At 30.1% G+C, this 22,434-nt stretch overlaps 1 long non-coding RNA gene across 1 annotated transcript; it reads left to right on the plus strand.

Moving 5' to 3' along the window:
* Window positions 1-19,876: 19,876 nt before the first annotated feature.
* Window positions 19,877-21,907, plus strand: LOC112324508 (uncharacterized). The gene is made up of 2 exons (XR_002978393.2): window positions 19,877-20,644; window positions 21,136-21,907. It is a non-coding gene; the product is annotated as an uncharacterized LOC112324508 (long non-coding RNA).
* The last annotated feature ends 527 nt before the right edge of the window (window positions 21,908-22,434 follow it).

A 22,434-nucleotide genomic window follows, 5' to 3' on the forward strand; every position in this document is an offset into this window, starting at 1 on the left:
AAACCTCACCTAAAAACTTAAATTATTGGGTTGAGATGGTTTTTTATATACTCTTGAGAAATATAATGTCAAGAAAAAGGATAGTAAAAACATAATTATTATTATTATTTTTTTACTTGAGCCCTTAATATGTAAAAATGCTAAGCTTAGTTTCTTAAATCTACAGCCATGAAAAGCTTCAATGGTTTTGACCTCTCTCGTCCTCTTTGCGACGACTACCTTTGCTGGTTGTTCCTTGTTATTATTTTTCCAACCATTAGGATTTTTTTTTCGAACGTTATCTCTAGATAAGTTTTCATGTACCCAAATTATACGTAAATCAACCATATAGTTTACACTTAGGACATATACTCGTGTAATGTTACAAATCAGATTAAATCCTTTTAATATTAAAAAATATTTTGTCATTACTAATATATCTTTTAATAAAAAAAATTAATCGTGTGAGATAAATTTAATGTGATGCGGTCAACTTGAAAGATCCAGAAGCAACCCGAACGACTAGTAAAAATATAATTTAACTAAAAATAATTCAAGACAATATCTTTTTTTAATATTGAGACGACAATATATTAAATTGACTTGAGTTAATCCGGGTTAATTTGTCAAATTCATGACTCGGGTTATGAGACTTTGATAAACTTATAAAAAATATATCGAAACAAACTATGAAATTCAATTCTCAATCAACTCAATGTTGAAGAATAAAATCGAAAAAAAAATATCAAGTCAACCTAGGTAATCCGTCAAACTTGTGACCTAGTTCATAAAACCAGGGTAACCTCGTAAAAAACAAATTGAAATAAATTATGAGGTTTAACCTCTAATAAAAAAATTTTGTATATTAAATGATGAAATTAAAAAAAAAAAATTGTTCCAATAAACAATGTTTAGCGAGGAGATCAATGGTGAATTTACCTTTTTTAGATTTTTTAATAAATTTAATTTTTTACGACAACATATTAAATAAAAAAAAAATTTACAACAACATATTAAATTAACTCGGATCAACTCAGATTAACTTGTCAAATCTACTATCCAAGTCATGAGACCCTGATAACCTATAGAAAGCAAATAATAAAAAATTATTCAACCCAAATTTGCAATCAACCCAATGTTGAAGGATGAAATTGAAAACAAAATTCAACTAAAAAAATAAGTTGAGTTAACTCAGGTTAACCTTCCAAATCTAAGTCATAAGACTGAGATAACCCTATAAAAAATAAATTGAAATAAATTATGGAGCTCAATTCATAATCAACTCAATGTTGAATGATGAAATTTTAAAAAAATAAAAATAAAAATGACACAAAAAACTACTCAAGTCAACTAAACAAACTTGTGACCTCGACATAAAATCAAGATAACCTCTTAGAACACAACTGAAACAAATTTTGAAGCTTAATTCCCTATCAATTCAATAATGAAGTATGAGATTGAAAAAAAAATCAACTAAAAAGAGAGGAAAAAAACCCAAGTCGGTCAGCTTAATATGTGTCTGGGTTATAAAACTATGATAACCCCATATGAAGAAAATAAAAAAAAATAAATTATGAAGCTCAATTCTCAATCAACTGAATGTCAAAGGGTTACATTGAAAGTAAAATCAAATGACAAAATCAATGACTCGAATTAACTCATGTTAACCTGTCAAACCCAAGTGAAGAGACCGGAATAACTTCATAGGAAGCAAATAAAAAAAAATATAAAGTTCAATTCTCAATCAATCCAATGTTGAAAGATAAAATGGAAAAAATCAATAAGAAGAAAGGAAAAAAACCCGAGTCACCATGGCTAACCCGTAAAACTTGTGACTTAGGTCATGAGATCATGATAATTTCTTAGAAAGCAAATCAAGAAATAATTTTGATTATAAAGCCTAATTCTCAATCAACCTAATGTTAAAAGATGAAGTTGAGAAAAAAAAATGTAAAAAACAGGAAAAAAAACCTAAGTTAACATGACTAACCCACAAGACTCGCGACTCGGGTCATAAAATCGAGATAGCTCCATAAAAAACAAATTAAACTAAATTATAAATTCTAAAACCCAATAGACGTAATGTTGGAGACGAAATTGAAAGAGAATATAAGTTGAAAACTAAAGAAAAAGTTCCCTTTTTTTTAGGACTAAAGTGTAAAATGCCTTGGCATTTCACTATTCACTACTATAATGAAAATGCCAAGGAGTTTCAGTATATTACTAAAACGGTAACTCGTGTTGCGCTGCAGGCCAATCAAAAATTTCTTAGCACACAAAAGAGATGTCGAGACGATAACAATATTTATGAAGAAGTAAGAAAAACTTGATACTCGAGTTATTAACTCGATTAGACTTTATAAGACTGGGTAATCTAATAATCTAATTTAAACTACAAGCAATGATAGCAGACGAACCATAAAAAACATTTTGCAACAATCAACCAAAACAAATGAGCCACCAATATTATACCCAGAAGGAAAAGGAAAAAAAAAAAAAACGTTGGCAATCTACTATCAACTCCATTGTGGACATCACTCATCATAAAAAAAATTATTGTTAAGACGGTTCAAACCTGATTGCAAAATTCTAGACGACAACATAAGAAGAAGTCACTAGAGTAATGTCCTTGAAAAGCAAATCAAACAGAACAAAATGAAGTGAGCATTCATCTATATTCAATAAATCAATTCTATTTAATTCAAGAATAAAATTTATTTTAAAAAATAAACCTAACAAAGAATAACAAATAAAAAGATCTAAGGCAACCCAATTAAATTAAAAAAAAAAAGAAGATAAACCAAGGTCATAGAAAGCATGAAAAAAAATTGAGCTCAATCTCCAATTAAATAAATATTGAATGATGGAGTAAGAAAAATAATAGCTTAAAAAATGATATAAAGAAAATAAAACAATCTTAGACAAACCTCATGAAGCTAGTTTAATTTACAAAGTTTGCAACCTATGAAATCTTCGACACGGGCTTAACAAGCTTAAATCCAAATCAATTAAATATTGGAGAATTAAATTAGGTAAAAAAATACCGCTCTTGAAAATTTTGCAAAGCAAAAAAAAAGCCAATAAAAAGAATGAGAATGAAATTTACCAAGAAAAAAATATATGAAAGGTGGAATCGAAGAAAAATACATCTCTAAAAATTATCTTAGACTATAAAAATGGGGATCAAATTTGACAAAATAAAAAATTTAATAAGGATGAGATCTAAAGAAAAATGTAATTCCATGAATTATTTAAAACAAATATAACAAAAAAAAAAACAAAGATTAAATAAAAAGGAAATAGAAGTTTATGAGTTGACTTGAAAAATCGGGTGGTAGGGCGCAAAAACTGAGGAAGAAAAAGGAAAAAAGAAGAAGAAAAAAAATAGTTATCGGTGACAAATCAAACCTCCAATCAGTGCATTTGCCACATATCCAAGGAGGAGACGTTGAGATGAAGCTAAAGCCACCCTGGAATGACCTTTATGTCTATTGGAATCAATCGCACGTGCCATCTAAATACGATTAAGAGGCTGACTTTTTTAATTCTTTTTAATTATTAAAATGCTGAAATAACCTCACCCCAACAAACTAATTACAAAAAAAAACCCAACAATAAAATATCATAAATACCTTTTAACATAAGAGTTAAATTATGCCAAAGACGCCAAGTTTTGACTATGCAACAATATTGAAAATGACAAAAGAACCCTCTATTTTCATGTTATTATTATTATTTTAAGAATAAAAAGATTATTTTACAATGCATCTCTCTCTCTCTCTCTCTTAAATAATATAATATAATGGGTATCCATCAGATTTTGAAACTGTGATTTCTAACTTGAGAAAAAAGAATGCGACAACTCAACTGAATGGTTTGACTTACAACTTCCCTCCCTGCCTTAGTGAATAAAAAACACAAAGAACGAATAATTGCTGGACATGTGGTCAAGGTATCTAAACTTTAGCTTGTTATTTTGCTATCACGGATTTGGAGCATTCAGTAATTGTACGAACTACATATTAAATAATTCGATGAGTTTTTAATGTATTTTTATATTTTTAATTATGTCTAGTATACATTTGTATAATATTTAATTCATCGATATTTAGTTTTGTTTAATTTTTTCATCTAAATTAATAAAATTATATATTTTTTTATTTTAAAAATGTAATTCTAAGTTTTCAAAAAAATTAAAATATTTATTGTTAAAATTTTAATGGTTAAATAATTTTGATTTTTATTATTTCTTAAAATATCTTGAGTATTTGTAATCAATTCTTTAATTGTATCCTTATATAAATAAAAGATATTTTTAAATGAAAAATATAATTAAATCAATTTATATTAAAAAATTAACAGAAGGACTTATTGGAGAGTTGAATATTATAAGGATATAGTGGACACAAAATGCTGATTTGTTATCATAATAAAAACTTATTGATAAATAAAGCAATTTATTCTTATATAATGAATGAGTTTTCAATATATTTTTATGTTTTTAATATAATATTCAATTCTTCAATAAGCAATCCTGTAAAAATAAAACTTATCCGAATTGATATAATTATATTTTTCATTTAAAAAATGTCTATAAGTTACATAAGAATGTGATTTTATTCTTAAAAAATATGTTAATTTTAATAAAATTTTAATGATTAAATAATTCTGATTCTTATATCTTCTTAAAACAATTTGGGTAGTTTTCATTAATTCTTGTATTGTATCCTTATATAACTCAAGTATATTCTTTTGAATGAAAATATAATTCTATTAATTTGGATTAAAAAAGCTTGATAGAAAGACATTTTGGAGAGTTGAATATTGTAAAGATATAATTGACATAAAATTTTTATCATGATATATGTAATTGACTTGATATATGTTTTATATAATGGACACAAATGACAACTTGTTATCATAATAAAATTTTATTGGTAAATGACCTAGTATATCATTATATAATTGGACAAAACTAAAATAATTAACTAAGTGCAAAGACTTAATTAGACTTTTAACGGGTCAAATTAATGTTATTAAGGACCTAGTTGGTGAAAATTTAAGTTTGGAAGCTTAATTTGAGCTTAATTAAGAGATTAAAATTTTAGATAACCATGATTACTTTTTACAAGCATAATTGGATGAAATCAATGGTGAAATTGCAAGAAAGTCAAAGTTTAGATTTCAATTAAGGGCCAAATTAAAAAAATTCAGAACCAAGATCCAAAGTGCAACAAGCATACATGTTGAAGGACTGAAATAATCCATATCAGGGATCAATTTGAAAGAAATTAAAAGTTTGATTGTTGATAGGGATCAAATTAAAAAATTGGAAACCAATAACTAATTTAACAAAAGGCTCTCAAATTAGAGGAGTTAAATCAAAGTTTTCAGATGTGCAATTGCAAAAAATAAAAAGTTTTAAGGTCAATTAAGGATACATGCACTACAATTGAAACAACAAGGATCAACTTGAAATTTACAAAATATCAATTCTTAAACCCTAATTTTTAGGGTTTAAATAAAGGACATGCCATTTGTTTTTAATGAAAAAATCGAGTGACAATATGACACATTATTTGTCATTGTTTTATTGTCTTCTTCAGCCGAGAAGGCTAGTCGAATTACCACCTATAAATGAATGAATGTGGCATCTCCGACTATTTCAAGAACTCCAACTAACACCATTTGATAGAGGAGATTCCCCTTTACAAGTTTATGCCACCTTTTTTTTATTTTATTTTATGTTTGTGCTCCATCTTCCACGTGGAAGCCCTTAACTTCTTGTCCCCAGGCAACCTTGTCTAGTTCAGTAGAATTTCACAGCGTTACACTTAACTTTGAATCGATGGTGAGAAAGCTATAGGACACCAAATCAATCATGGTTTGATTGTGGTTGAAGAATAACATCCCTTCTATAGGATCTATATCTTTGTTAGATTTAATGACCCCCTACTTACCATGATTAATTAATGGAAAGTGCACCCCTAATCAACCATTTTTAGCTATCTTTCAGCTATGAAGTTTCTAACCTTTTTTAGAAGTTCCTAGAGTTTGTTAGACACCTTGAGAGAGGAAAAAAAAAAGAGAGAAAAATATCTTCTAATATATCAAAAAAAAGAATCACCTATAATCTAGTTTTGAAAAACCACCTCCAAACCCACAAATGGTTTCACAACCACTTGCTCTTTTGAGGCTATAAAAGAAAAGGAAATCATAGAGAAAAGAAAGGGGGATCCTAAAGAGAAATATCATAGAGAAAGTAAAAAGAAAATACATAAAAATAAATAAAATAGTTAGAATAGAATTGAAACAAAGGTGGCAAAGACTGTGTGTTAGTAAGAAAGAAAATATTGTGAAGAAAAAAGAAAAGTTGTTTGGAAGAGGTTATTGAAATCTGCTCAAATCAAACAAAAGAGGTAGAAACCAGTTGAAACCATCTCTTGAAGGTAAGTTATTCAACTTGATAGAGGGGTAGAACTCATTTAGAATACCCTTTCCCTCTGCATTTTAAGCTTTAAACCTTTCATTCAAGTGTTGTTCATGATGCTTTTGATTTGATCCGACCATGTTTTAATTTGTTTTTGGATATATATTCAAGTTGTTTGGAATACAAGTAACAATATGTTTGTTAGTTTTAGTTGTTAATCTGACATTTTATGATGTTTAGTAAATGATTACTGATATGCTTTTGATGCTTGAATACTTGTTTTTTATGCATGAAAAACATATGTTGTGGTTTGATGATTATATGAAAAAATGAGACATATAGAAATGCTTGCCCATCCTAGTGTTTTTGTTCAAATTTTGGAAGTCCATAAAGGATATTTTGATCTTGAATGAGCTTTTGAATTGATAAGAACAATATATGTGCATGTTTGTATAATGATAGTAAGTTATATGCTTTGAGTTATATGCATTTTAATGTTTACATGTTTATTGTTGTTTCTAAAAGCTTAAGCATGCATGCATACATGAGTGTATGTTACTTGTTTGAATAGGTTTTAGGCCTTTATTAAGGGTTTTATTGTATTTTCTGCATTTTAAAAGATTCTAGGTTTCTAGGTTTCATGTTCATCCGTTGAAGATTTGTCTTGGGTCCATGATTTGCTTGTCTTTTTTTATCAATTGTTGGTTCTTGCACATACGTATAAGTTTGTTGATCATTAATCTAGGGTCTTAATAATTTAAAAACATTGAAATCTTGACATTTGATCTTTGCTTTTTTTTCATTTTATATTTTGCAAAAAATTTAATAATCGTGATATTAGATCGATTATTATGATAATCCAACCTTAAAATGTTGCTTGAATGTTGATTATACATGTTTATGTGCTTTCAATTTGACATAATATTGTCTTATATTGGATCTTAGTTTCTAGGTTTCTTTATAAGTTCTTGGTGTTCTTGAGTGAATTCAAATGTTTTTTCCTATTTGACCTTCGTTCTTTTTTTTTTGGGCCGTGTTTATGGTCTTGGACCTTTAGGCTGGGAAGCCCAACCTACATGACTAGACTGAGTCCATTTTCAATAAGATAGTATTTGGCATGTTCAATTTTCATCAAAGAAAAAAGCATAATATTTTGTTCTTAAGACGTGTTTGTTAAACATGGCCTTGAGATACTTTTTAAGCCTCGAATTTTTAGTTAATGACGTGTTTGACAAACACACCCTATTAATTTTAAAGTAATGTTTATTTTTTTATTTTTTGTACTTTTGCCGAACAGATCCCAAATAATTTCCAAGAATCCTGAAAAAAATCAAGGGTCATTTTAAAATTATTTTTCCAATAATTTTATTTAATATTTGGGTTATAAACATACATGTAAGATACTGACTTGATATTAAATATACCTGTTTTTCCTTTAAAATTCCAAGAAAAAACTCCTTATTTGAAAAAAATACAAAAAATATATTTTTATTTGTGAGCATACGACCAAATTCTAAAATTTTTATGCATATTTTATACAAAAAAATAAAAATTTTATTTTTATCATACATTGAAAAATAAGAAAAAAAAATCAATTAATAGGTATCACAACAAGTTTGTGATTATCCATTAGGATTTGATAAAAATCTCAAAAACACCACAAAAGGAATTTTGTTTAAATTTGGGATATGTAGTTTACATATTTTTTAGGCTTTAGAGTGGTTAAGTTTTAGCTTGATAAGATAAAGATCTCCTTACTAAAAATGATTTTTCTTGAACCTTAGACAGACCAACGAATAGAAACATGATCATAGAAAAAAAAATCAATCAACAATACAACCTACCATAGGTAGGGTACACTGGGGGTGATGCGTTTTCCCCATGCATAACTAATCCCCTTACCCAGACTTTCGCAAACCATTAGATTTTCTAGTGATCATAATACTAGGTGGCGACTTCTGAACCCTATTAATTAGGGGTGTTCAAAAAAACCGAAAAACCGATTAAACCGAGAAAACCGGAAAAAAAATAACCGAAAAAACCGAACCGTGAAAAAAAACCGAATAAACCGATTAAAATTTTGAAAAAACCGATCGGTTCGGTTCGGTTTCAGTTTTTTAAGCCTGGAACCGGAAAAACCGAACTGAACCGAAAAAAACCGGACAAAAAACCGAGCCAAACCGAGCCAAAACCGAGCCAAACCGAAAAAACCGAGCCAAACCGGTTTTTGCTCTAAAAAACCAAACCGAACCGAACCGAAACCGGTCGGTTTGAACCGGTTTCGGTTTGGTTTCGGTTTTTTTTTTTTTAAAAAAAAATTTCGGTTTGGTTACTTTTTTTGATAAAAACCAAATCGAACCGAACCGTGAACACCCCTACTATTAATCATAATTTTATAATTATTTCCCAACACTTTTAAAACCCCCCTCGATTTAGGAGCCAGATCTGTCATCCGACATTATACTTGCCACGATAACCACTATTAGCTCCCTCAACCACTATAAAAACCCATAAATACGTAAACTACAACTCTCTTCATCTAAAACCACCACAATTAGCCCCACAACTTAAACCACATCCTTGCTTCATCAAATTAGAACACATCCAAACCATCATGATTAGTTCGAACACCACCAACAATGACAACCAAACACCCTCATCTCTAATAGCTAGAGTGAAAGAAAGAAAAAAAAGAGAAACCAAGTTAAAGAGAGCACTCATCTCTCTCATTGTTTGGTAGTGAATGACACCACCATTATCAATAAGTAGAGGAGACCAAGAAAATATGGATATGCTTAATAACTAAGCCTAGAGGCACTGGCATGTGTACCATAACGCATCGCCAGATATGCCAATCTGTATGCTCTCCAACATATTTTCAGCAACTTATGAGGTGAGTTTCTATCTTTTTCTTATATTTTTACTCATTTACCATTTGATAATTATTAATTAGATCCATTTGTACATGTTAAAGAGCTTTTATTGTGTTTGGTTTATGCGCCTCAAAGCTGGAGACCAATTGGGGATTCTGAAAAGAAATACGATAGTGATCAATGCTTTGTGATGAGGCTAAAAGGCTTGGATTTGTGCAATATCATATTATCCAAGACATAACGATTGGTCTTGGTGTGATTTCATTATGAGTTTTTATGTTCTATTTTATTTGTTTGTTAGTAACTTGTGAATTTAAGGGGTATTTAAAATGTTATGATAGTTTTGTTTGATTTGAACCTACTGACATGTTTATTGTTGCATTAGTTTTGATTTTTACAAAAAAAAAAAAAAACTATTTTCACTCCAAATCTTAAAAATTTATATATTATGGTGTTTGTAAATTCATTGCGTGTTTGTTTTTCTATTCAAATGTTTCTCATGTTGAATTCATGTCAAAAGGTAAGTTTTTATGTCAAACTAATTGAATATGAAGTTGTTAATATATTTATTGTTGTGCTAGTTTTAGTTTTTATAAAAACACCATATTTTTTATTTTTAAATTCATATTCAAACTCATATTCTATGCGATGTGGTGTTAGCTTTAGTTTTTATATAAAAATCATAGTTCCAGGTTAATGATTTCAATTCCAAAATTATCAATTTATTATGGGTTTATTTTCAAAATTCATAAAAATCAATTTTTATATATGAGTTCTGAATTTGAAATAATCTATTTTAGCATAAAAATCAGTCAATACAAAATCACAATTTTGATTTGAAACTTAAAGATTCGGGTTTGCACATGGTTGGTTTTTATTTTCATATTTGAATCAATTAATTTATCTTTTAAATGCAAACTTTTCTTTTCAAAATTCTTATCTAAATTTACTTCATTTAACAATACACATGATTATTGTAGTTTGTATTTGCTTGTTTATGTTCTGCTTGTTTTTATTTATCTTCAAATCCTTTTGGTTTTGTTGTTTACATGTGTTTCATAATGCTTAGTATGAAGTGTTTTGATTTAACAATAAATGTTTTTAATGCGCACACAAATGATTATTGTTGTTTACCCAGGTTGATTCAATATGTTATTATCTTAATATTAAAAAAAATCATCTTAATTTATTTTTAAAATCAAACCATATTGTTTACATGTCATTTAAATTGTTTTTAGACCTACCAAGTTGATTGGGTTACATCGGGACAACTCTGACATAGTTTAATTTTAAATCTGGGCTAAGCAAGGAGTTAGGTCAGGAAGTTTTAAGATTAACCCGCTGGCCTGAGTTTAATAACAATGTCAAATAATTCCTTGCTATCTGGATATTTTTGTATGTTTAAAGTTTTTTGATTTGATTCGCAACATAGCGTATGCATATGAACTAATATATTATATGGAGACTCGTGTGTGTGTGTGTAATATGGTAAATAAAAATCTCTAATTGATGGTGGCGGATGATGAGAATTTAAATGTGTGCCCATGATTTTTATTTCAGCTGTATTAGGTTCAAAGTATGAGTGGTGCAACTCGTGATGTGAAGTCAATTCTACTTTGATAATCAAAGCTTTGCATGTATGATGCTATGTTATGTGTTTCTTTTCTATTTTTTGTGTTTATTATTTTTTTTGTTATTTTTTTTTCACTTGAGTTGAGTTATGAGGTTGCCATATTTCTACGGATGAGATTTAGTTTTTATTTTTTTTATTTTTTATATATATATATTAGAATTGATTAGTTTTTGTCTTTAAAATAATCACACATAACATTTTAGTTGACTTAGCACAAAAAAACACAAAACAACTTATTTCATATATGAAACACTAAAGTTATTTTTATTTTTCATTTAATATAATCAACCTCTTATTTTAAAATATATGTAAGACTAGTTTTAAATATTTACCTCCTTTATCTCTTTATATTCCCCCCTTAAATGTCTCCAATGATAAAGTTGTACTTGTTAAATAAAAAAAGTATTTTATATTAGACTTATAATATAAAAATAAATTTTGTGACATTGACAAAATATAAAAATATAAAGAAAAACACTATAAAATTTTAATGTTTTATGTTGCATAAATAAAGAATATTGTATAATTAACTCGTTCATTTGTTTTAATTTGAAAACACTATAAAATTTGTAAAAAAAAACTATGAAAACACAGAAAACATGTTTCCAAACTTAATACAAACTTAAAAATTTTCTATTAAAAAAAATCACATTTAAAGTTTTGAATAGAAAATCCATACATTTCTTTTTCTAACTTGGACTTTTAAAAAAAAGAATGAAGTATTATTATTTTATCATTCCCATATAAAATGTAGGTCCATAAAAGCCTAAAGAATAAGCAATTGCTAAATCTTAACCTAAGATTTCGAGGCGATTGAGTGTTGAGAGACGAAATTGGTTTCACAAAAAAGTCTCCAATAGATTTCTCATTGGGTACATTTGCTTTGAGGGGTCATTTTCTTTCATTAATTAGCAAGCATCCGCAATAATGGGGGCGGTGCTCCTACTTTCAACCACGCATGCACGGATGCTCTGCCTTCCTATTTGGGGCATTGAGGAATAGAAAAAAGTAGTCGCCGTCGCCCTTCTTGTTGGGGTAACCTAATTAAACAAGGGGACCATTCAAAATTGGAGCATGGCTAATAAATAATAAAAAATTTATTAAATAAAAAATTAAGTTGATAAGTTAAGATAAAAATATTATCTAACCTTATATTGCGGCGAGGTCTTCAAATATTTTTTTTTAATCATGCAATAATAAATTTGTTTTTTATTAAAAAATAAATAATTTAAAATCCATTTTTTTAAAAAAAAAAACACACACACACACACACATATATATATATATATTGTCACGGGTTCTTCTTCATTTGTAAAAAAAAAAAAACAATTAGAATATAAATAGATCATCGACACTAATATCGTTTGTTTTGATTGCTGAAATATGATCAATCAATAACATTTTCTTTTGTTCGTTGTTTTCCAATAAAATTTGCTCTTTTCTCTCAATTTAGGGACTGAAAAATAAAAAAAATAAATCTTTAAACTAAAATGATTATTTGGGTGAATTTTATGTGGTTTCTCTGCTTCTTTTTGTCCTTTTTCTTTGAGTTTTGTTTTTCTATTACAAATCTCGCTAATAACTCATTAAATTGACAATAAAAAAACTCAATAAAAAAAAAAGATTTTACCAAGTCAAGTATCATCCGAGCATCATATTTGTTTCTTGATATTGCAAGGATCTCATACCAAGCCAGCCAAAACAAATCATCAAACCCAACTCTAAATCAATTTACTGTAAAATAGTTAAATTAAAAAAAAAATCAAATGACAAAAAAAAAACATGGAAGGATTCAATCGAGAAAAAAAATAACAAAATTGACTTTAATTTTTCAAAACAAGCATCAACCGAGCATTTTATTAATTTTTCGACACCGCAAAGACTCCATATCAAGCCAATCAAATCACCAAGCCCAACCCTAAATTAATTTAATATGAAAGAATTAAATTAAAAAAAAAACTTGGGGTGATTTCACTATTTATATGAACAATATTTTCTTCCCATGTTTTTTTTTTACAACTCTATTGAGAATGTATGGCGTTTGCTATTGTTGAGCGGTGAAAAAAAAAGAACAGTATAAAAGTTTCGGTCTGCACTACAAAAGATGTAAGAGAAAGTTTGCATAATCTACTATATTCCACCGCGATAACAAACGCCATAACAAACGGAGATTCGCGAGTTTCCGTAGAATTAGTCAAATAAATAATCTCGAGTCTAATAATTGAAAAAAAAGAAGAATCAATTGTGTTTTTCACAATTATTATACCTTTAAGATTTTTGTAGGTTAAATCCAAACTAAAGGGAGGATGCCAAGTGTTCACGGCCTTTGCTTTGTTTAGAATGAAAGCAACCAGCTATGATAGTACTGCTTTTTAATGTTGATAATTCTCCTTGAACAGCAAAGCAACATGGCACATTCAATTTTAAGACAGGACATGATCACTCCTCAGGGAAATTTTTTAAATTTTTCTTTTTAACAAAAATTCAAAGTTTGGCTTCCTTTTTAAGCATCTCAATACTTTAATTAGAGGAGATTATTTTCAGTTCGGTTCAGTTTTTATTAAAAAAATATAATTAAATTGAATTTTTTTAAAAAAACTGAAACCGAACCGAAACCGGTTCAAATCGACCGGTTTCGGTTCAGTTTTTTAGAACAAAAACCGGTTTAAACCGGTTTGGCTCGGTTTTTTCGGTTTGGGTTCGGTGCGGCTCGGTTTTTTCGGTTTCAGGCTTATAAAACCAAAACCGAACCGAACCGGTTGGTTTTTTAAAATTTTAATCGGTTTAATCGGTTTTTTTCATTGTTTGATTTTTTCAGTTATATTTTTTCCGGTTTTCTAGGTTTAATTGATTTTTCAGTTTTTTTCTCACCCCTAACTTCAATATTATAAAAGAAAATAAATCGCTTCTAATTTTGCACATATTTATTGTTTTGTTGATGGGCATTATGAGAATTTTGAATATAATAATAGAAACAATTAATATTCAATTCAAATATTCTCTCTATACTAGTTTTTCTAATGTTGCTTTGTATAAAAGTCTAACCTGTTTGAATTCTAAGATTATAAAAGTGGATTTTTTTTTAATTGGATATATATGGCTATGGTTTTGACTTAATTAGCATTAGGTATATTTTACCATATGAACGTCTCTTTGATTCCTCTTCAAAAAATATTTTCCTATTACACTCGTGAACAAATATTAATATATATTTTTTTATATCTACGATCCAATTATCAACTGTTATATTCTTTTTATAATAAGAATATGCATAATTATTTGTCATGTTATTAATTAAAGTATTTACGTGTATGCAAGCAGAGAAGTTGCTACAGAGAATGCAACTGTGCCTCCAAATGAAGCAGCTGCGCAAGCAAACTAGCCGAGGCATTACCAGGCCTTTGTGTCTTTTAGAGGTAAAAAACAGTCTACTTCACCTAGCGATCAACCTAGCAATAGAAAAGTGGTCTTTGTTTCTCCAATTGAGCTGATAACATAATGGAATTGAACTACTACACATTAGCAAGAATTTTACACGCAAAACAGCAGAATCAAGTGGAACACTTGGGGCAATTCTATCATAAGACCAGCTTCAGGTCCACTGGGTAGTTATGGACTCCCAGTAACATCACAGAAAGTCTCACCTGAGGTTCCACAAGGTAAAAACAAGATGGAAATGGCAGTGGAGAAGAGAATCTACCAAGCTCTCCATGCTATTGCAATGGGACATGTCGATGTGCTCTAGTTCAGCTGCATACCTTATTGATGATGAAACATCGCATAAACTCATCACATCATTACAATTATAAATGGCCAGTTCTTCAATGTTATTCGGGAGTTGTGATAATCAATGTCTTTCCATTGTCCTACAAAGAATTTGTATGTGCTTAGTTCTTGGGTCCTGTCACGAAACTCCACAGAGTCAGAGTGAACTTCAAAATGACATTCCGAAGTTTCCAACTTCCTCAAGCATTCTACTTTTTCTTTGACTGTTATTGGAGCAAACATTCCATCCCAGTACTCCTCAATTATCAAGTCTTGCAGCTGAGAGAGTTCAGGTAATATCTCACAAGGAAACTTCTTTTGGCCACATCCATTCAGTCCAAGATACTTGAGATTGGTTAGACATTCCACGCATTGAGGCATGTTTTCAAGTGAAGTTGATCAGCTGAGATCTGGACTCTTGAGTGCCCTTTGCTTTTCTAGCGATGGTAGATGCTGTAACTTTTCACAATCAACGAGCAATAATGCAGCAATATTTCAATATTGGTATAAGACATATCAAGAATCTGCAATAAATTGCAACTTTCCATTATAACGTAGCAATAGAGTTAAAAGGGAAGGACACTTTGGTGAAGGGCTAGAATGAATGTCTTCAATTTGGTTTTTCATTAATGAAACTCTGACAAGATTCTCTGTCCTTCCACAATTCTCTTAATTGTGCTCCTGCCTTAACAATGATTGAAGAGCTCTCTTGCAGTATGTGGAGGGCCACGTCCCTAATCATATCATGCATCCTGACATATCCATCACTTGAGTTTCTACCCTTCTCTAGTAAGCAGACATTTAGAAGGTAGGTTATAAAGCATCGCATGTCCCTTGTCAAATTCTGCCTGCCTCGATCAAATAACCTATCAAGTCATTCCTATCAACCTCAAAATCTTGTTGCAGTGCTGAATCCTTTAGGTGTGTATAGCTAAATCTCAATATTAGAAATACCTCAGGTTCCATGTCATCATCTTGCCTATCCTTTGATTCTTTCAATTCCGCCAACAACATTCCTCCACTCGCGTACGTCAACCACTCCCCTCATGGCTCCAGCCATTGTTTTAATTCCTAAAGGCAAACCAGCACATTCCCTTGTGATAGATTTTGCAATTTGTTCCACTCATGGAGGAAGTGTTGTGTCACATCCAAGATTCTCCATGAACAAACTCCAAGCCTCTTCGCTTGAAAGAGGCTCCACTTCGATCATCCTTTGACAGAGCATCCGTTGACAAACTCCAAGCAATCGAGCAGTAAGAATGACCTTGCATCCCCTTACCTGGATAGGAATTCCAGCATCATCAAAATCAAAATAGTTCCACAAATCATCTAAGATAAGAACCCATTGTTTCATTTCATTTAATTTTGTTGACAGCTTCACCGCTCTGTTCATTTCATTATCTTTACTTGAAAGATCTAAATGAAATTCTTTGGCAATGAGATTCTGCAATTTAGAAATGCTAAAATCCCGAGATTCAGTGATCAAGGAAACATGAGGGAAAGGTTTTGGTGGTTTTAGAAGAAGATTGTAGATATGTGTGAGCAATGTTGTTTTTCCCACACCCCCAAATCCCGTAAACTGCAAGACTTGAAGAGGCCTCATCACTCATTAAGCAAGACCAGATAGCTTTCTTATGTTTTTCGAACTCTTCAGCCACTAGCTTTTTAGTTGGAAATGCATCTCCGCTGCTCCCATCACCATAACACATGCAGAAGCCCTTCAAGATAGCTATCTCTCGCAACAGGATGCCCAGGCTCTCTAACCAAGTTCTCTACATCATTCATTATGACCTTATTGTTCAATGATGTAGTACAGAGTTTGATCATCATATCTTCCAAGGCCAAGACACGTTAGATTTACTGGTTGGGATGAATCTCTTCTAGGTTCATCTTGAATAACTGTAGCATCTCATGAGAACTGCCTCTTACAACAGGCTGCTCAGGTTCTGTAGTCATGTTCACCCCATCATTCATGATTTTAACAGCATTGTTCACTAATGAAGAATAGGGTTGACGCACTGAATTTCCTCTAGGCTCATCTTCGTTATCTGCAAGCCTCTCAGGAGAGCCGCCTCCTGTGGTCTTGCTGATATCAATACCATAATCCTTACCAACAAAGATAAGTTGTCACGAGTATTCCTTTCACGCTCTTGAACCACCTGCTCCCTTCCCATTCCAGTCTCAGGTGCACTATGAAGCTGAAAACTTCTCATGTGTGTATGCATGAATTCTAGTGTTCCAGGCGAGTGAAAGTTTGATTCTGGTGCCATTCCTACACCTGGAAAAACATTTTTAACTTGATTGTTGATCTTGTGTGAACCCTCGGTTTAATATATATTTTTTTTTTGTAAATTAACCGAGAAATGATATGGATTAATTGAAAATATAAATGGATTATTGCTAAGTAATTAGAAATTAAATATTAAAGAGCTAGATGTTTATGTTAGATAATTTAAAAGTGGATCGAGATTGGGCATATAAAAATACTGAATTGGGCATAAGAGTATTGTGGTAAATAAAAAAAATCCAACTTATAAATACATGCATTTTTCTTCTCCTTGTTAGAGAAAGGGAGAAGGGTTTTTGATTTTTTTCCCTTTAAATCCTTAAGAAAAATACCAAATATGAGTTCAATTAAAGTGGTTAAGAGAGTTTTTAGGGTTTAAGAGTAGGGATTCAAATTTTAAATTCTTAAAATTTCATGATAGTATTTTTTAATTGCACGTATTTGAATGTCAGTTCTTAATTTTTTTTTATAATTTTTATTCTTAGTTTTTTTATAGGTTTTCAATTTTACCCTTCATTCTAGATTTATTATTTTTTTGTTTCTTCAATTTTGATAATGCTTTTTTATATTTTTTAATTTTTTTCTTTCTCTTTTTGTGAATTTTCAAGTTTTCAATTTCATTATTTGATAAAATATTTTTAATTTGTTATTTTTTTAATTTAGTCCTCGTTGTTTTGGTGATTGATTCTTTTAATTATTTTGTGATTTATTTTGTTTTCAATTTAACCCTTCAATTCAAAATTATTCACCCTATCATTTTTTTTTAAATTGATCATCATTTTTTTAATTGCTACTCTTTCTTTTTTATCTTTTTGTATGATTATTTTTTTTCAATTTCATGATTTGAAACTTAATTTATTAAAAATTAGGCTTCGTGTTTTTTTTCATGCTTGGCACTTCTGATCAAATGGTCTGGATCACGAGTTTTATAAGCTAACACATGCTGACATCGTATTTGGACTTAATTTCTCTTTTGATCTCACTACTCGACATTGGTTTTCTTAGAAAAAAAGACTTTTATTGTTTTCTTTGTTTTCCTTTCTATTAGGTTATCTTGATCTCATGACCTGACTTGTAAATTTGACAGTTTAATCCGATTGGACTCACACCTTTTTTTTGGCTTTTAATTATTCTTTCTTCTATTAGATCCTTATGTGTGGTTAGATTTTTTTTTTATTTAATCATTCAATATTTAGTTTGTTAAGAATTGAGTTTTGTGATTTTTTTTTTCATATTTGATACCTCTATTCAAATGGCTTGCATCACGAGTTTTGTAAGCTAACGATGGTTTTTTAAAAAATTTGATTTCATGATTTTTTTTTATTTTTCTTTCTATCAGATTATCCAATCTCATAACCTGACCTGTGTATTTGGTGTGTTGACGCGAGTGGGCTGAAACCTTTTTTTGGCTTATAATTGTTATTTTTTTTATCCCTTTGTATAATTTTTTTTATTTCATCCTCTAATATTTAATTAATTAAAATTTTAGCTTCTAGGTTTTTTAAATTTGATGCTTGTAGTCAAATGATTTGGATCATAGACTTAATAGGTTAACATGAGTTGACATTGTGTTTTTTTTTTTTCTTGTTTTTTTGAGCTAGGAATTGAGTTTCTTGATTGAGTCTGAGTTTAAGATTTCACGGGTTACTATTTTAAAAGATTAAATTAGAGTTGCTTTTTTTTATGTTATTAAATTAATTGAACTTATTGAACCCAATAGACTGATTTTCTTTCTTTTTTTTTAATGGAAATCCTAGAGTCTTTTAAACTTTGTTCTTCTTACTTCCAAAAAAAAATTAGATTGACATGTGGCGTTGTGCCCGTTATCGATATAAGTTTACTTGGGTTATTTTTTTTTAATTTATTTTTTTTTGTTTTTAGCCATCAATATTTGATTTATTATAATTAATTTTTTTAATTTATTTTGATGTGGATTCTATAGTTTTTTCATAATCTCATGTCCTAAATTGCAGGTTTCAGAGATGAATCATTGTTGTCCCGAGTAGATTTGATGTGTCACCATTTTAATATATTTTTTAAAAAATATATTTAATATATCACCATTAAAATATTTTGATAATTATGTATCAAAGTTTTTACGTTCTAATATCTTTTGTTTTCTTTAAGGCTTGAAAAAAAGAAAAAAAGAAATATATGTAGAGAGAGAGAGAGAGAGAGATCTGTCCCAACTTTTTCTAAGGAGTTAGGTGCGATCGAAGCAATCTGCATCAAACCAAAATTGCGTGGACCCAAGACCTCTAGATGAGGGTATCTTATTCAAATATATACCGACAAGAAGAATTAACTGCTTTGGATCACTGACACTGTTAGTTATTTTCGCAATTAAAGATAGTTTATTTCAAACATTCTTTCACATTCAAGTTTCAAAATTCAAACCTGTCCTACGTTGTTTACATAAAGAAGGTGTTTTCGAGTGTGTTCTTAGGCGTATTTTTTACTTGAAATTACATTATATATATATATATATATATATATATATATCACATATTAAATTTATATTTTACAGTAAAACCATACAGCAAACCCAACAAAAAAATAATTATGAGAGACCCGTAAATAAATAAAAAAGAACATCCAAAATTTTCTATAATTTTTTAATATCCAAAAGGACTCATTTAGCCGGATTTCAAAACAAAAAGAAAAAAATATAAGGATGTATTTTCCAAATATACCTTTAACCTAAAATAAAATTTAACCAGTTAGGCCTGAGGCCAAGCCCAGCCCAGCCTTTAGGCTGGATCTATCTCAACTGTATGAACTGGACTGGATCCAGTTGGCCCAGCCTGGTTACTGGCTCAAGCCAGCAACCCGGCTGGACACTGTTGCAGGCAGCGTGAATTATTCACGCATGCTTGCAACAGTACCAAGGTAATTATAATTCAAAAGCAGGGAAAGAAAAAGACTTACCTGGGGGTAGGACGTTCTGGACGAAGACCTTGCAGGTGCTCGTTGCTGGGATTCTGGGAAGAAGATGGGATTCCAACCTCTGTTCTTTCGGCTTCCTTTATGCTCTTTCGTCTTTTCTTTTTTTGTTCTTTTTTATTCTGTTTTTTCAGGTTAATTCTCTCTCGTCTCTTCTGGCTTTTTTTTCTCTGTTTTTCCTCTTTCTGGTTTTATGTCCTCTAGGTTAGACCAGTGGTTTGCTGTGAGGGAGAGCAAAGTTATCTTTCTGGTTTCTTGTGTTCTCCTTTTTTAATCTCTGTGTTTCCTCTCTGGCTCCCTCTCCTGTTCTCTCTGTCTTTTCTCCTGCTCTGTTTTTTTTGTTTTTGTATTTGGATCCTCGTCTCTCTCTCTCTCTCTCTCTCTTTCTTGTTGGTTTTTGCACCTTATCTTCCCAGGATAATGATAAGGTCTGAGACTTTGTGTTTTGGTTGGATTGGGACACCAACAGTCCTGCCAGTGCTGGACCGTTGGTGGCGGTTTCCTCGGCCTGCTGGCACCTTGTGGCGGTGGAGGAAAGTCGGCTGGAAAGGGGTCAGATGGTAGACCATTCGGTATACGTCCAAGTCTGGTCTGAGGGCAGTGAGACCTGACCAGAGGTTATGGTTTCTGCAGGCGGGCTTTCCTCTCTTTCAGACGAAGAAGAAGATGCACAGTGTTTTTGAACGGCGTGGTTTTGGGATGGGAATGGCCATCTTTCAGTTTGGTCACTGAAGGTTTGATATTTTTCAATTAAGCTCCTGATTTCATTAATTAAACTAACTCAAAGCTTAATTAAGTTCCCAAACTTATCAATTTTTTAATTAAACTCTCAATTTTATTAATTAAACTAATTTAAAGTTTAATTAAATTCTCAAACTTATCGATTCTTTCAATTTTCTTTTTATCAAAATGACTCTCAATTTTATAATCTCATCCTTGTAGGTCCTCAAATTTCTAATTTTTGTTGTCTTGATTCAAATTTCAAATTCATTTTCTCTTTGTTTTTTTTACCAATATGTGTTGTCGAACATTGAGTTATAACTAATATATAATAATAATAATAATAATAATAATAAATATAATATAATTGATTCGGTTTCCTATAATGTCCTTTTTATTAATTAAGGGTATTATAAGTAATAGTAGTTATATTAATAATTACAAAATAATTCAGAGAATAAAAAGAAAATAACACATTAGAGTAATTTACATTTTATTTTGTTAGACAATCAAAACCTATATTATCATAGAGAGGGAGAGGGGGAGATCAAAGACGAGGATTTATCTATGACAAAAAAAATTTTCTCCATGAATTTAAGGTGCGTGTTCTATATCGTTACCTTTTAAGTGAGTTTTTGTATGCATATAAGGGTTATTAAGAAAAGTTTAGAAATTAGGATTTTTATAATATTTTATTTTTAATCATTTTTAAGGAGTGAGTGCTATACTAATAGAGTCTTGGATTGATAGAAAACCATTGAATGTGATTTTATATGTTTTTGGTAAATTATTTTTAATTAATAATGAAATTAAAAAATTGAAAAAAGATGATGAGGTAATAATTTTAGGTCACCGAGATTTGGCCTTCTAATAGTGTTATGATGAGAATGACACCTAGTTATAGTATGCAATGAGTTCTTTGTGTATGATTTATAAATATGCTTTTAATGAATTGATTGTAACTCATATGTATCAGTAAGTTTTGACATGTTTGATTCAGTTAGAGAAATGAATTGTTATTTACTGAGCATGTGACACACTCTCTCTATTTATTTATTTATTTATTTCCAGATGATTTGGAAGAGATTTAGAATGTCAAGTGGTTGCTTTGGAAGCTAGTTGATTTTAGATTAAAATATTTCAATAATTGATAAATTTATCATCTTAGACTTGTAATATATTTAATCTTATTTATTTTTGAAGTTAGATTATTTGATGTGAGATTATTTATATTGAGTTTAGTTAATTTATAATTCAATGTATTTTTTTTCTTTTAATGTGGTATTATTTTAAGTATAATTTTTTTAATTAGAGTTAAAATGCCTTGCATGCTTATAAAACATTTGGAGTTATTATACAAATGGAGAATTTTCATGATTTTTGGCTTCAGGGCATGACAAATTAAATCATATTTCATACACTCAAAGTTTGGCGGGTGATCTTTTCACCAGATTCTGTGCTGAGTTCTCGATATTTTCCGAGAAACACCTTGTTATTTGCAAAAATTGGTTTTCGGCCAAGCTATACATGGGCAAGTAGGTCTGAAGATGGTCTCTTGGGAACAACTCTTTGGTGGTTAGGGTTTGGAAGGACAGGTGGATCTCAGTCAAATCATGTTTCTGATTTGACTGGCTGGTGGTCTAAACTGTGGACTCCTCTCCTTCTTCCACCTAAAGCAAAACATCATGCATGCCGTCTCTTGCACGAAGCTTTACCCACCCCGCTGAACCTTTCTACTAGGGAATGAATATTGGCTGGAACTCCCAGTTCTAGATGTGGAGCTTCTCATGAAGACACTACATAT

Source organism: Populus trichocarpa, chromosome 16 (assembly GCF_000002775.5).
Source record: "Populus trichocarpa isolate Nisqually-1 chromosome 16, P.trichocarpa_v4.1, whole genome shotgun sequence".
NCBI lineage: Eukaryota > Viridiplantae > Streptophyta > Magnoliopsida > Malpighiales > Salicaceae > Populus > Populus trichocarpa.